Genomic DNA, 13,889 nt, shown 5'->3' on the forward strand with positions numbered 1-13,889 from the left:
AAGCTGTCTTCTAAATTGTTTGTCCTCTTTCCTCTTTAGTGTTTTGATAGCCCCCCCCCCCCCAAGTTAATACAAAACTTACACTTATAATAAGAATCTTGAATACCTGCTGAGGTTTCATGACCTCAACATTTTTAAAAGCAGCACTTTTAAGAAAAGCAAAGGCAGAGATAGAGGTGCCTATAAAAATATTTCAGCTCTAGATTTTTCAGGAGAAAATATTTTTGAAAACACATCTACCTAAGTATTTTTGTGATTCTTGTTTAAATTAAATTTATTAATTTACCAGTGATAATAATCTACAGAACAAAGTAATGACCTGATCCAGAAGGAAAGTTGTTCTTTATTCAGAAGACTCACATTGACTTGATTAGGTCTTTATTTTCTTGATTATTGTAAGAGCACAAAAGGTAAAACCTACAAGGTGGGGACTTTGTGATCCACAGAAAACAAGAGTTATTTGTAAAAGAGTTTATATTTCCTTGTGGACTTGGTTAAGTCCATTAATTAATGTTCAGGTGATTGTTCCAGCAGTTGTCGATTTCTATCACATTAAGGCAAGTTTATACAGTAACATGTCTGCATGCATTTATACGGACTTAGCAGAAATCACCCCCTATCTGGCTTTAACTTCTGGTATTCTTTTCCTTCTGTGTTGAAGTTCAGAGAATACAGATGAGATTTTCTAACTGTCTGTAAGAATTTCTGTTTACTTTGTAGAAAACATCTAACAGATGTCTTTAGCTGTAAGTTGTAAATCTACTGCAAATGACAGTTTGCAAAGATAGGACCATTTGATCAAGAGTTAGACAATGAACAGGTATGTCTCCTCAGAGAACAAGACTCGTTGTGCCTGACACTGACTTCTTTTAAGGATACAAACTTTCAAGATACTGATCTTACAAGAAGACATCTGTAACAGATAAAGATGTTTTGATTATCAAAGAGAAATACAGAAATGCATATTGATGGTAATATGAGGCAGGTATCACAACTGATAAGAATAGTAAGACACTTAGTACTTTTCAAAATTAAATCCACTCTCATAATTACCCTCTTTCAAGAGCTGTCCACAGGGAAGTTTAAAAGAGATTGAAACTTAAATAATTATTATTGTGTATAACTTCCTTTTTTAAACATCTCCCTCCCCTACTTATTTAGCTGTAGAATAGGCCTGGTTAATGATAGTAGTTGTTTTTCTTGTGTCCACAACCCCAGAGATAACTTTTTGAAAAATTATTTCAAAAAGGAAGTCACTTCTCTGGATTAACACTAGAAGATTTACTTATATAATTTCTTATTTCTCTAGACTACAGTATGCAAATCTTTTAAATTTGAGGTTGCTTGGAATATGATGACTTGAACACTTTCCCTCTCAGAAAGACACAAGACAAACAACATCTCCAAAAAGAGTTGACAGAGGCAACAGCCTGAGGCCTATAACAGTAGGAAGGAAGGTGTGGCTAAGACAACACAGAAACAGGAAGACAGCAAAAGGTCTTAGGTGGGTGACAGCTGGAAAATTGTTACTGTTGACAGCAAGAAAAAGGCCTACTTTCAGTTTGCAAATGATGAGAAAACAGATTCAGGGCTCTTGAAACTGAGGAAGAACACTCAAAGTACTGATTGGTTTTTTCTACGATATTTTCAATCAAGAGAGAAGACTAAGGTAAGAGTAGATATACATAGTAAGCCAACACCTGGCTGCATAGCTGGTGTCACTGAACATAATTTGGCCTATTCAATAATGGTGTATAATTTAATGAAGGAGGTAGACTACTGACAAGAAATGAAAATGCACCTGATAAAGACAGGGAATAACAAACTTACTAACATGGCAAGAGCTTTAACATGAGTTGACTGGAAGGTGGGGACCTAGGCCCAGAATTAATTAAGGAAGAGCCACACAAGAGGAGGTTCTCATGGAATAAGGGAGACTCACATTCAGTCTCAGAAGGGAGAACATTCAAATGCTTTTCTCAATACATTAACACAAAGTAGTTGGCAAAATAAACAGGATGAACTGGAAATTCTTGTACTGAGATAAAGTTATGCCATAAGGGGAATCACAGAGACTTGGTGTGATAGCACAACAGGAACAGATGAATAAGTGTAGACTATTAAAGAAGGATAAGTAGAGAAGAGGAGGGAGAGCTGCATTCTGTGTAAAATGGCTCCTTGGCAGTGTAGAGCTCCAGCATGAAGCCAGACACATATGTCCTGTATCTCTAGATGAAGGTCAGAAGATTCTGTTGTCAGAAGGCTGGCTTTGATCATCTGACAAAGAAGATGACAGAAAGCCTATCTGGCAAAGCAAGACACTTTTGGTGAACTACAATATAAAAAAGAAACATACAGGAAATGAACAGACAGCAAAGGTGGAATTTAAAACATCTGTACATCATCTCTAAGCATTTACATTTTTATGAGTGTTTGATCATTTAATTCACCTGAGGGCATTGAAAGAGCTGGCAGATGAAACTGCTGTCATTCATTTATAAAAAATCAGACTATTCAGGAGTGGTCGCCAACAAGTCAGAAAATTAATTATGCCCTATCTATTTTAAAGAAGGAGTACCCAAGAACCTAAAGGTCATTCAGTCTCACCTCTTAGTCCTTAGAAAGATCATGAGGCATGTCCTCTCAAAATCCATCCCCAAATGCATGATGGACAGGTAGGTAATAAAATTTACCAAGGCCAATCCTGACTGACCAAACTGAGTGCCTTCTACTGTTAAATGACGGGCTACAATGAGAAAGAGACAGGAGAAGGTCTATCTCAATTTCAAGACAGCTTTTGAGACCATTTCCTGCATCAATCTCCTATGGAGGCTGAGGATAAACAGACAACTAGAGGAGCTGAAATTTGGCTCAACTGTGATACCTTCATAGGAGTGTAAGTTATAACATAGAAGACAGGTATTTCTGAACAGGCAACTGGAGAATGAGTGGGATTCTCCAAGGTATCTCAGTGACAGTAGATGGGTATGTGAATACACCTGAATCAAGTTGCAGTTAATTAGCTTCGAATTATAAATGGCAAAAGTGAGAAGAATCCCAGTCTTCCTCACAGTTTCAGACACTCTTTAATAAGAAACAACATAAACAAAATGAGATAAATTATAAAGTTTTGGAGTCTAAAGCAAGGATTAAAATAACACATATCACATAATTTTGCATTATGGAAATAATTGTATTTTTTAATTTTATTTGTTACAATTTCTCTGGCAAAGTTTTCAGAAATTACATTTTACCATTACATTGGAAAAGCAGAATATCCTTTAATTTCATAGTAGGAGAGAATAAGAAATAAAGCATTATATTGGGGGGATGTTAATGAAGCAGTTTCAATGAGTCAGACTCAACTGAATTTGATAGGAATTGTTTCTTTGAAGTTCACATTTCATTATTGTTATTCATTTCCATGTTACTGAGGCTCTCTTTAGCTTCTTATTCATAAACAGTGTAGATTTATTTTTCTACCTGGGAGCTATTAGACAATACTTGTAAAATTACACCTCTATTTTGTGAAAATCCCTGAAATCTAGATAAAGGTCAGGGAACTACCCTTCTTCCAATAATACAAGAATCATGGAATGAGTACAGGCTAAATGATCGTCATAATCTCTCTCCACCTTAAAGTCTACCTGTTAAATCATGACCTGATCACTTTGCAGTCAGAGAACTGAGAAAAAGGAGTTCTTCAGAATGTCTACACCAGTCACATTCAGTTTTAATAGCAGTGAATTTTAAAGCTTTCCTGGAAGCACTTTACATGTCCTGTTGTAAGCTCTAATATCCTGTTTAGTATAGTTTTATACTTCTCTAATTTGTTGACTGACAATATTAAATGCTAGTTCAATGTCTTCCTTACATGTGTTTCATTTAATTTTAGCTAAATACTGCCAGTTTTATACTTTAGAACTCAGCAGGACATTATGTTGCTGTTTCATCAGAGGATTAAGCTAACTATCTGCACTTACCTGATGTTTGCTTATTGATTCTGCTTCATAGTTACAGGTCCCTATCTATTAACTAAAATTATATATAAATAGGCTTAGCCAGGTTTTAATGTACCTTTTCCTCATGCATCAAAATGGATATAAAGGTAGAAAAAATTATCTTCTATCATCTTACCTTTTATTTATCATTGGGAAAAATCTATAATTATAAGATTATAATAAAAAGCGTGCTAAAAGAAACAGCAAGAAATCTATTCTATCTCTCTGTCCCAACGTACCATCAGTTATTCTGAATCACTGTGATGATGGGAAGGAAACAACTTGCTAACTACCACAGTGTCACTCTACCTGCATAGTTCTGCCTGTTATAATAACTGTCAGAAAATAACATCCTCAACTTAGGTGCTCTCAGCTCTCTTGTACTGTTTTAAAAGCCAATATTACTCATGTCTCCACATTAATAGCCAACAAGATGCCTTTTTGTTTTTTTCCTTCAACAGCTAGTCTGATAGAATCCTGCCACTCTATAAGCTAGGTTCTAAGCATGTTTTAATTATTCATTACCTCAACAGAGAGAACCCTCCTGCTGTCTGTATCTACAGGCAAGAACTAGCCTTAGTATTCTTAGCTACTGCATCTCTTCCTTTCTAAACGAGACACTGAATTTTCCGCTTTCTGAATCAATTGATGCTGTACTCCAGCTTTATCTTCCATTGAAAAGCCAGTTCCACGATTTTCTTGGACTGCAACAAACAGGCTGTATTTTTGCTTGTTGTCAATGCTTACCGTGGAGAAATTACTATTCATTTAAAATCTTAAAAATTTTCTTTGATGAAACTTCTGTAACTAGAGAAACATGTTAACTGAAAATGGAACACCACTTTTTGTTTAAAAAAAATATTTTTCACAATGATTTTGTATTTATATGTACAATGTATATTTAACTTATTTCTTTGTTTCATCCTTCCATTTGCATGCAGTTCCACACTTTTCCATTTATTTCATTTTCCCGAAAATTTGTCAGTTCTTCAATACCTGTATTCTAATTGCAACTGCTAGATTACTGTTTCTTATCTTATTGTTAACACTTAAATACAGCTCAAGTAGTTTTACTTTTTGTGAATGGCCTTCCATCACAATACACATTTGAGGAGTTTCTTTGGTGTACATATACATGCTGCATTCTGGGGAAAAAAAAATACCCACACCAAAAAAAAATACAACAAACAACCCCAAAAGTCTTTAGGACCAGTACAATACCTTATATTTTTATTTTTAAGAAGGAAGTAGAATTAGATTTTGCAACATCAGAAAGTTTGTTTCCAAGGGCTTACAAAACCTAGTTCCCTGTTACAGAGACTTTTCTGTTACGTATTTTTATGAATAGGAACAGCCAGACATTGAAAGTCACAAAACAGTTTAGAAACCCTATCAGGGGAATTCTATGTTCATAGACACAGGGCACTAACTACAAATTCTTCTGAAGATGTACTACACTTATGTTTAGCAAAGGTAGCAGCAGGACAGTTTTATCTTTGGGCTGTTGACTAATCAACAGGCCCTGCTGAAAGAAAGTATTTGGAATTTGAAATGAAAAGGGAACAGAAAAAAAAATGGAACAGATGCTGAAGCTCTCTGGATGAGAAGACAGTGAGATGATTTTGTAATCTTGTGATTTGAAAACTGTCTGAAAGTCTGGGCTGAGAGAGTGGTGATCAGTGACATAAAGTCTAGCTGGAGGCCAGTAACTAGTGGTGTACCCCAGGAGTCAATACTGGGTACAATCCTGTTTAACACCTTAATGAAAGATCAGGATGATGGGGCACTGCATACGATCGGAAAGCTTGCTGATGACAGAAACCTGGAAGGACTGGTTGATATGCCAGACGGCCATGCTGCCATCCAGACAGACCTGTCAGGCTGGAGAAGGAGGCTGACAGAAACCTCATGAAGTTCAACAAGGGGAAGCGCAAAGTTCTGCACATGGGAAGGAACAACTCCGGGCACCAGGATATATTCGGGGCTTCCCAGCTGGAAAGCAACAGAAAAGGACCTGGGAGTCCTGCCGGACACCACTTTGAATATTAACAAGCAATGTGTCCTTACAACAAAGAAGTTTAATGGTACCCTCAGCTGCATTAGGCGGATTGTTTCCAGGGAAGTTGCCCTTCCCCTGTGCTCAGCACCGGTGAGACTATGTCTGGAGTAGTGTGTCCAGTTCAGGACTTCCCAGCACAAGGTAAGGTGTCCAATGAAAGGCTGTGAAGATGGTGAAGGGACTGGATCATCTCTCCTGTGAGGAAAGGCTGAAAGACTTGGGACTGCTTATCCTAGAGAAGTCTCAGAGGTGCATAAATACCTGAAGGTAGAGTATAAAGATGATACAGCCAGTCCGTTTTCAGTGGTGCCCAGTTACAGGACAAGAGGCAATGGGCACAAACTAAAACAGGAGGTTCTGTCTGAACATCAGGAAACACTTTTTCACTGTGAGGGTGACTGAGCAGTGGCACAGGTTGCCTAGAGAGGTTGTGAAGTCTCCCTCACTGGAGATATTAAAAAGCCATCTGGATGTGGTCCTGGGCAACTGCCTGTAGGTGGCCCTGCTTGAGCACAGGGGTTGGACCAGATAAACTCCGGAGTTCACCTCCAGCTTCAACTATTCTGTGAAACAACTTTAATAGGACAGGAGAGAACAGTATGCTGCTAAGATAGGTCAGTCAGGGGACCACAGCAGATATTATATATTAATATATTTCCAGTTTCAGTGGCTCACTCTTTTCCTAAGTCCTAAGGTTCCTCATCTGATTAGTAAACCCTTGTTTTTATTTTGATTTTCAGTTTAAATAAATAAAGAATAAAAAGAATAATTGAGCCAATTATATTGTTTCATAATTATCTTTTATTTCACAGAATTACACAGAATCACAGAATCTCAGGTTGGAAGGGACCTAAGGGATCATCTAGTCCAGCCTTTCTGGGAAGAGCACAGTCTAGACAAGATGGCCCAGCACCCTGTCCAGACGACTCTTGAAAGTGTCCAACGTGGCCGAGTCAACAACTTCCCTGGGGAGATTATTCCAATGGTTGACTGTTCTCACTGTGAAAAATCTCCCTCTGGTGTCCAATCAGAATCTCCCCAAGAGCAACTTGTGTCCATTCCCCCTTGTCCTCTCCATGGGACTCCTTGTAAAAAGTGAGTCTCCATCTTCTTTGTAGCTACCCCTTAAGTACTGGTATATGGTGATCAGATTTTTTTTTTAAACAAAGAATTTTAATAATTCCTCTATAACAAATAATTAATCAAACAGGCCGAATCCTATGTCATCATCACATTCTTCAGATTCCTCCTTCTTCTCTTCTTTCTTCTCCTCAGCTGCAGCAGGGGCAGCATCTGCAGCAGGAGCAGCAGAGCCCCCTCTGGCAGACGCTGCCACAGCTCCCCTGGCTGGCACGCTGGCAAGTTTTCCATTACCCTGAGCAATGACACCCTCAATGTTTTTTCCATTCAGCTTACTAATAACCTTGTTCATCTGTTCATCATCTGTCTCGATGCCAACGCTGTCCAGGATCTCCTTCAAGTCCTTTGACGTGGGGGACTCATTGCCGCCGAAGACAGCCAGCAGGTAGGCTGCGATGTAACACATCTTGGGTGGTGGTGGCGGGGCACGAGACAGGCCTGGGACGTGCACTCGTGACGGCAGGCGGCGTATCAGAGTTATGCTGTCTCCCTCGCAGTTAACTTTAATATGAACTAAATACCAGAAAAACTCAAGAATATTTTTAGAACATCATTTCCTGTAGCTGATGTTTCAATGATAAAAAATGTCATGCTTTGCATAAAATATTGATGCCAATATGTATGTTATACTTTGAAAACCTGTGTTTTGTCATGTATTTTGATATCCTGTGATTTAAAGAAAAATGTAAAAACATTGACTTACTAGCAAGAATGTGTTCAACTGAGTCAACAAAATAATTGACTATTTCACATTAAGAATTTTACAAATGAAAATACTTAGCTCCATGAAGGAAAACATTTTTTCCAGGATATTAGTTAGGAAATTGATGTCCTAAAATGGTCTTCTAGTCATCCAACTTTGGAGGTGAAATAATATAAATATATTTATATCCATACATATATATACACATATATTTGTGTATGGGTTTGTATATATGCATATATACTTGTACAACTCTGAGATAGTCACTATAATCTTCTAGTAAATGGACAGAAATAGACATCTCCAGAGGTCATTTTATCCTGGAAGAGCTATGTGAATCATCTTCTTGGAGTAAATTTCTTATCCAAAGGGAGCCTGTATTAGAGTTCAAAATTCAACTTCTATTGTAAAAGTAGCTGCTGTTCACAGAAAATGTTTTGATTTTGTAGCTATCAAAAAAACCCAAAAGCTGCACATTTTTAAAGCTGATAAATCTGAGAATAAATAATCTAACCTCTTCCTTCTTACGTTCTTTTTCACAAACTTCCCTTAACATCAAAAAACTCCACCTTTTACTCTATTATCTCACCGTGGTTTGCTGACTGGTTTATTTAAAAGAGTCTTTCATAACTTCCACTTTCTCTCTCAAATAATTCCAGTGATGATAAAGCTGGTTTTCTTACGGAAGCCTGGCTTTGCAACACTTTTCATCAGCTGCTTACTCCTCCAAGTAGAATGCAGCATTGAAAGGAATTAATAAAATTTAGTAGATATCTTCATAAGCCAGGTTCCTAACATCCAGAATCCATTCTTACTTCTTTATTTGGTGAGACTTCTCTTTTGTCATCTTGTATGTTACTAACCTATGTGTCACTGTTATTGATGCCACTGTTGCTTCCTCTGTCAGATGTGCATAGAATCACTAAACTGTGTTAAATATACAAAATAAGTCTCTCATCTTTCCCTGGGCATTTTCTTCTAATTATAAATCCAGTTATTAAATGCAAAGAAGTAACAAGAATGGCAAATAGATTAAAATCCTACTGTCCCTTGGCTAAGGAGTCAAGGGGGATTAAACAAGAGAATTTCCTATGTTTATGATTGTTGGGGTTTTTTCCTTCTTGTCAGCTTGTAAGTCAGCTTTTCATTGTACAACAGTTATGCTAAGCAAAAATTAACAGCACAAGCACAATGAACAAAGATCCTAGGAGGTGTATGATTTGTGCCTATGCATAGGACAGGCTACATGCTAATGTGAATGAAATGTGAAATATTATTATAAAAATATCAGGTTTCAGCTTTCTTTTGGTTTACACTACAATACTTTATTTTTCCATTTAATAACTTTTTTCCAATGTGGAAATGGCAAAGAAGCTGTCCTGTACTCCAAGCACTATCCAGCTTCTGTAAGGGTAAGATTTCTCTTGTTCTCCATTAAAATCTCATACTTTCCCTCTTCATTCTACTTACTACTCTTGTACAAAACACAGGACCCACAGAGGAGCATCCACCCAATCTGCTATGTAGATAGATAGAATACCTTTGCAACCTCTCTTTTACATATAATGAACAGAACTGGTATTATTTTTATTCCGAGGATGTTAAGGAAGTTAAATAGTGATTAAGTTTTTTGTAATTTAACCATAAAAAACATCACAAAGGTGTTAATTGTCCATAAAGTAACTTTTGCATACCCACAAATTCTAAAATTAAGTTTATATTAAAATAAAATAAACTAAAAAATCCATTGATTGCTGTGAGAAATAGGCAATTAATTCAACATAATACATTTCAGTTACATGAATGAAAAAATAGTTTTGAAAAATATATTATTTTTCATAACTATATTGTTCATTGCTATTAGCTGCATTTGACAAATATTGTTATTGCTTTATATTAGTTTTCTTGTGGATTTTTTCTTTTTTTCTTTTTTGAATTAAAAAGATGTCATCACTGAACTTTCTGCAGATAATTCAATAACCTGATGCCATTTGGTGACCCGATGAGAAGAAATATGTCATAAATCTGAAATATTAATTTCAGCAGTTTCTACAGTACAACAGCAGGTAGTTCGGTGTGCTAGTAAATGAGGAAGGGCCGCAGCAGCTTTTCATTTTGAAGTAGTGCATAGCAGCTTAAGTGTAGACAAAATTGTGATCCTCACTAGCCTATTCATGCAATGATTTAGAGAACAAATTTTAAAACAATGTTACAAGGAACGAGGAGATAACTGATACTTAAGTGCAGCTTTCATGCCACCTACATCCTCTACAATATTTAGATTTGCAATTGGCCTAAGTATCTGAAGATCTGTTCTAAACAGGAGGGACATTTTTGATCATAAATATTTTAGGCATGTGTATGTTTACATATACCATTGCATTCTAAAATTACCTCTTTCTCTTCAAGAGGAGTCTCAGATACCTCTCTCTGACATTTGATCCTTTGAATCTGCCCAATAGGTCTACATGGAAGTTCCTACTTGTCTTAGTCTGTGTCCCTAGTCATAGTTGCATTGTAATGAATTGCAGAAAATCCCTAACAAATGTTTCAAAACTGATGTCTAGATGGTCTTCAATCATTGAGATTTTAAATGATAGAAACAGTCAAACCAGTGGGTACCTCTACCCTAAAGGCATCTCACCTCAGAGAATAAAATATTTATTGCTAAATAACGTTGCAGGTTTCAGATAATTTGTTGACTTAAAATGTCACAGGGACTCTTTAGACAATAACCTTACAGTTGCTTTAACATTTCACTGATAATCAGTAGAATTAGACAAAAGACATGACTAATTCAAACATATGTTAATGTGAAGTCTCACTTATCCTAGTACTGACATAAACTGAGGCAAAAAATGGATAGATTCTTCTCGCTTATCTCTAGAAACCTACAATAGAGCTATCTCTACATGAAGCAGAAACTTGCTTCTTTTAGATGAAAGGAAATCCTTTTGAACCATGGGAGAGAAAAGGGCATACCTAGAGTTCAAGTCATGTTAGCCAAATGGAGGAGTCTAAGAAAGATCAGATGAATTATTCCTTAAGAGAGGCCATTTCTGTTTATTGACTTAAAGGTAGTCTAGATGACTAGCTTAATTTTAGCTATCCCCAATGAAGCTATCTAAAGATTGGTGAGACTCCCACCACAAATGAAAATGTAGTTACCTGTCTCAAACCATCAACACATTTGTATGACAATTATGAGATATTTTATTCTGAACTCTGGGAGTAAATATTGTTGAACTAGAAAAAATAGCTCATCTCTATGTAGAAAAGAAGTCACATATCCTGCTTTATGTGCAAAACAAATCCGTTATAACCCTATGTCTCTTGTTGTTATTTTCCTTTAAAAACTTTAATGACAGCATAGTGTCTTACTATCTTATAAGTTTAATAGTCATCAGTTTCATGACCGCAGTTACTAACTGCAGATAACTACTAAAAAGTTATAATATTTATAATATTCAGGGAATATAAAAACACCTAGCAGTCACCAACAGGAATAAGCCAAACTGGCAGAGCATTATTACTATTAATTAGCATGTTTATATTTATGAAGTGTAATTTTAAGATGCTTTTTCAGCATACAGAAAGACAGAAATACTTAACTTTATCCTCTGTGTGTGCTTGCAATAAACAGACACAAATGTGAATAAATGCTGTACACACGTTATTGTAAAAGATGGGTGACAATGAGGATACTGTGAACTCTTAGTAAAGGTTATTGACAGTTCATAAAGAGACTTGGTTTTATGAAAATATGGCTGTTGTAGTCCATATAAAGTTATTCATACTAGCTAGTTTAAAGGATCAAGAACTTAGTAGAAAGAACTTCAAACTATGCTATTCTACTTTTTCTGTAACTGGGAAAATACTTCCTGTAAGTTTTCATTATTTTCTTCACTATTTCATATAAATTTGGATTACCTGAGTCATTTCAGCAAAAAAAATTAGTAGAACTGTAAAGATCCAGCATATCTTTTATATATAAAGAAATCTGTTGAACTCCACAGCAGTTTCATATCAGCAAGGATGATAGTCTACATCCCATATACTGAAACTATATAAAGTGAACCCATCCAGTGGAGTAAGAAAAGGATGTCATTATAATAAGGAATAACCGCACTAGAAAGGTCAAATAACAGACTTTTCTAAATGTGTTGTAGAAGAATTAGAATTAGAAGAGTTATAACTTTAAGGAAAAAATGTACTAGCAGTATAATAGTCAAATCCTGTTTCTACAGAAATTTCTACATATATTTTAAATTTCTACATACATTTATCCTTATTTTCATGTGTCAGAAATAGAACTTTAATTTCTCACAGACAACTTCACAAATTTTTCATATATCAAGGAGAAAGAAATTATTTTATCTCATAAAAATATTAGAAAATAATACAGTAGATTATACAAATTTTAAAACTCAAATTGGATCTGTTCTAAACCATACAAAAGGAAGAATGATTTTTTTTTTTTCACTTTCGCTTAAAACCTCATAGAACAGTACTGTGCAGTTAAAGCTACCCTTTCTTTTATTTATATCTTTGCAGATAGATCTATTTTGCAGACAGGTCACTGGCAACCTGTCACAAGTCGAGTCCCCCAGGGATCAATATTGGGCCCAATGTTATTCAACATCTTTATAAGTCATCTGGATAATGGGATCAAGTGTAGCCTGATGGAGTTTGCTGATGACACCAAGCTGAGTGGGGAAGTAGATGCTCCAGAAGGGAGAGCTGCTCTGCAGGAGGATCTGGATAGGCTGGAAGACTGGGCCAGCAAGAACCTTATGGAGTTCAACAAGGACAAGTGTAAGGTCGGGCACCTGGGAAAACACAATCCAAGAGTGCAGCACAGACTGGGATGCACCTGGCTGGAGAGCAGCTCTGTGGAGAGGGACCTGAGGGTCCTGGTGGACAGAAAGCTACTAAGAAGATGGAGACTCACTTTTTACAAGGAGTCCCATGGAGAGGACAAGGGGGAATGGACACGAGTTGCTCTTGGGGAGATTCTGATTGGACACCAGAGGGAAATTTTTCACAGTGAGGACAGTCACCATTGGAATAATCTCCCCAGGGAAGTTGTTGACTTGGCCACGTTGGACACTTTCAAGAGTCGTCTGGACAGGGTGCTGGGCCATCTTGTCTAGACTGTGCTCTTCCCAGAAAGGCTGGACTAGATGATCCCTGAGTTCCCTTCCAACTTGTGATTCTCCAATATTTGATTAATTTTTTACTTTCTCTCTGTTAAATGTCGACTGCCATTTTATTTTTCTCCAGTTCCTTACATGACAATGCTATCAACCTTTTGTGAATGGTCAGTGCTGGTAAGCAATGAGCAAAAGTAAAGTAAGTAATATTTTTTTCCTATTGATAAACATTTTGAATTTGCTGAAATGAAAGGACTTGCCAGGAAAGTAATGTTAGCTATAATTCAGGAATGGAGAAGAAAAACGTATCAGAAAGTAACTCGTTTAAACATATGATTACTTTAAATCAGCCTGCTCTTTCTTTCATAGTATTAATGAACTTAACTTCATGACATTATTTATGTTAATACCATTGCAAATACTTAGGGTAGAATACTGATTCCCAATTACACCAAAATAATCTCAACCACCTCTGTAGACTGACTAGCTTCAAATTAATGCTACTTGTAAGAGATCAGAATTAGTAGATTTGTAGAATTACTCCGAGATACAGAGGGAAGACTGCAGATTATGGTAAATAAGAGAAATGCCAAAAGACATTGGACAAACTGTATATGACAGGTGTGTGCATCCAGAATAAAATTATTACAGTTAACCTATATTTACACTGTTATTTTCAAACAATTGAAAAGACACCATAGCCATAATATCTATTAGCTAAACACCTTATTTTTCTGTGTTTCTCTAAATGCCACAAAGTTATAATGTAAAATTGCTTGAATTTATACCTGTATAATATTTTCTGAAGGCATCAAACTTAGATGTTTTAAAAT

General features: G+C 36.3%; 1 pseudogene; it reads right to left on the minus strand.

Moving 5' to 3' along the window:
* Positions 1–7,211: 7,211 nt before the first annotated feature.
* LOC142052087 (large ribosomal subunit protein P2 pseudogene) lies at positions 7,212–7,663 on the minus strand (annotated as a pseudogene).
* Positions 7,664–13,889: the final 6,226 nt, after the last annotated feature.

This window comes from Phalacrocorax aristotelis, chromosome 1, assembly GCF_949628215.1.
Source record: "Phalacrocorax aristotelis chromosome 1, bGulAri2.1, whole genome shotgun sequence".
Taxonomy (NCBI): domain Eukaryota; kingdom Metazoa; phylum Chordata; class Aves; order Suliformes; family Phalacrocoracidae; genus Phalacrocorax; species Phalacrocorax aristotelis.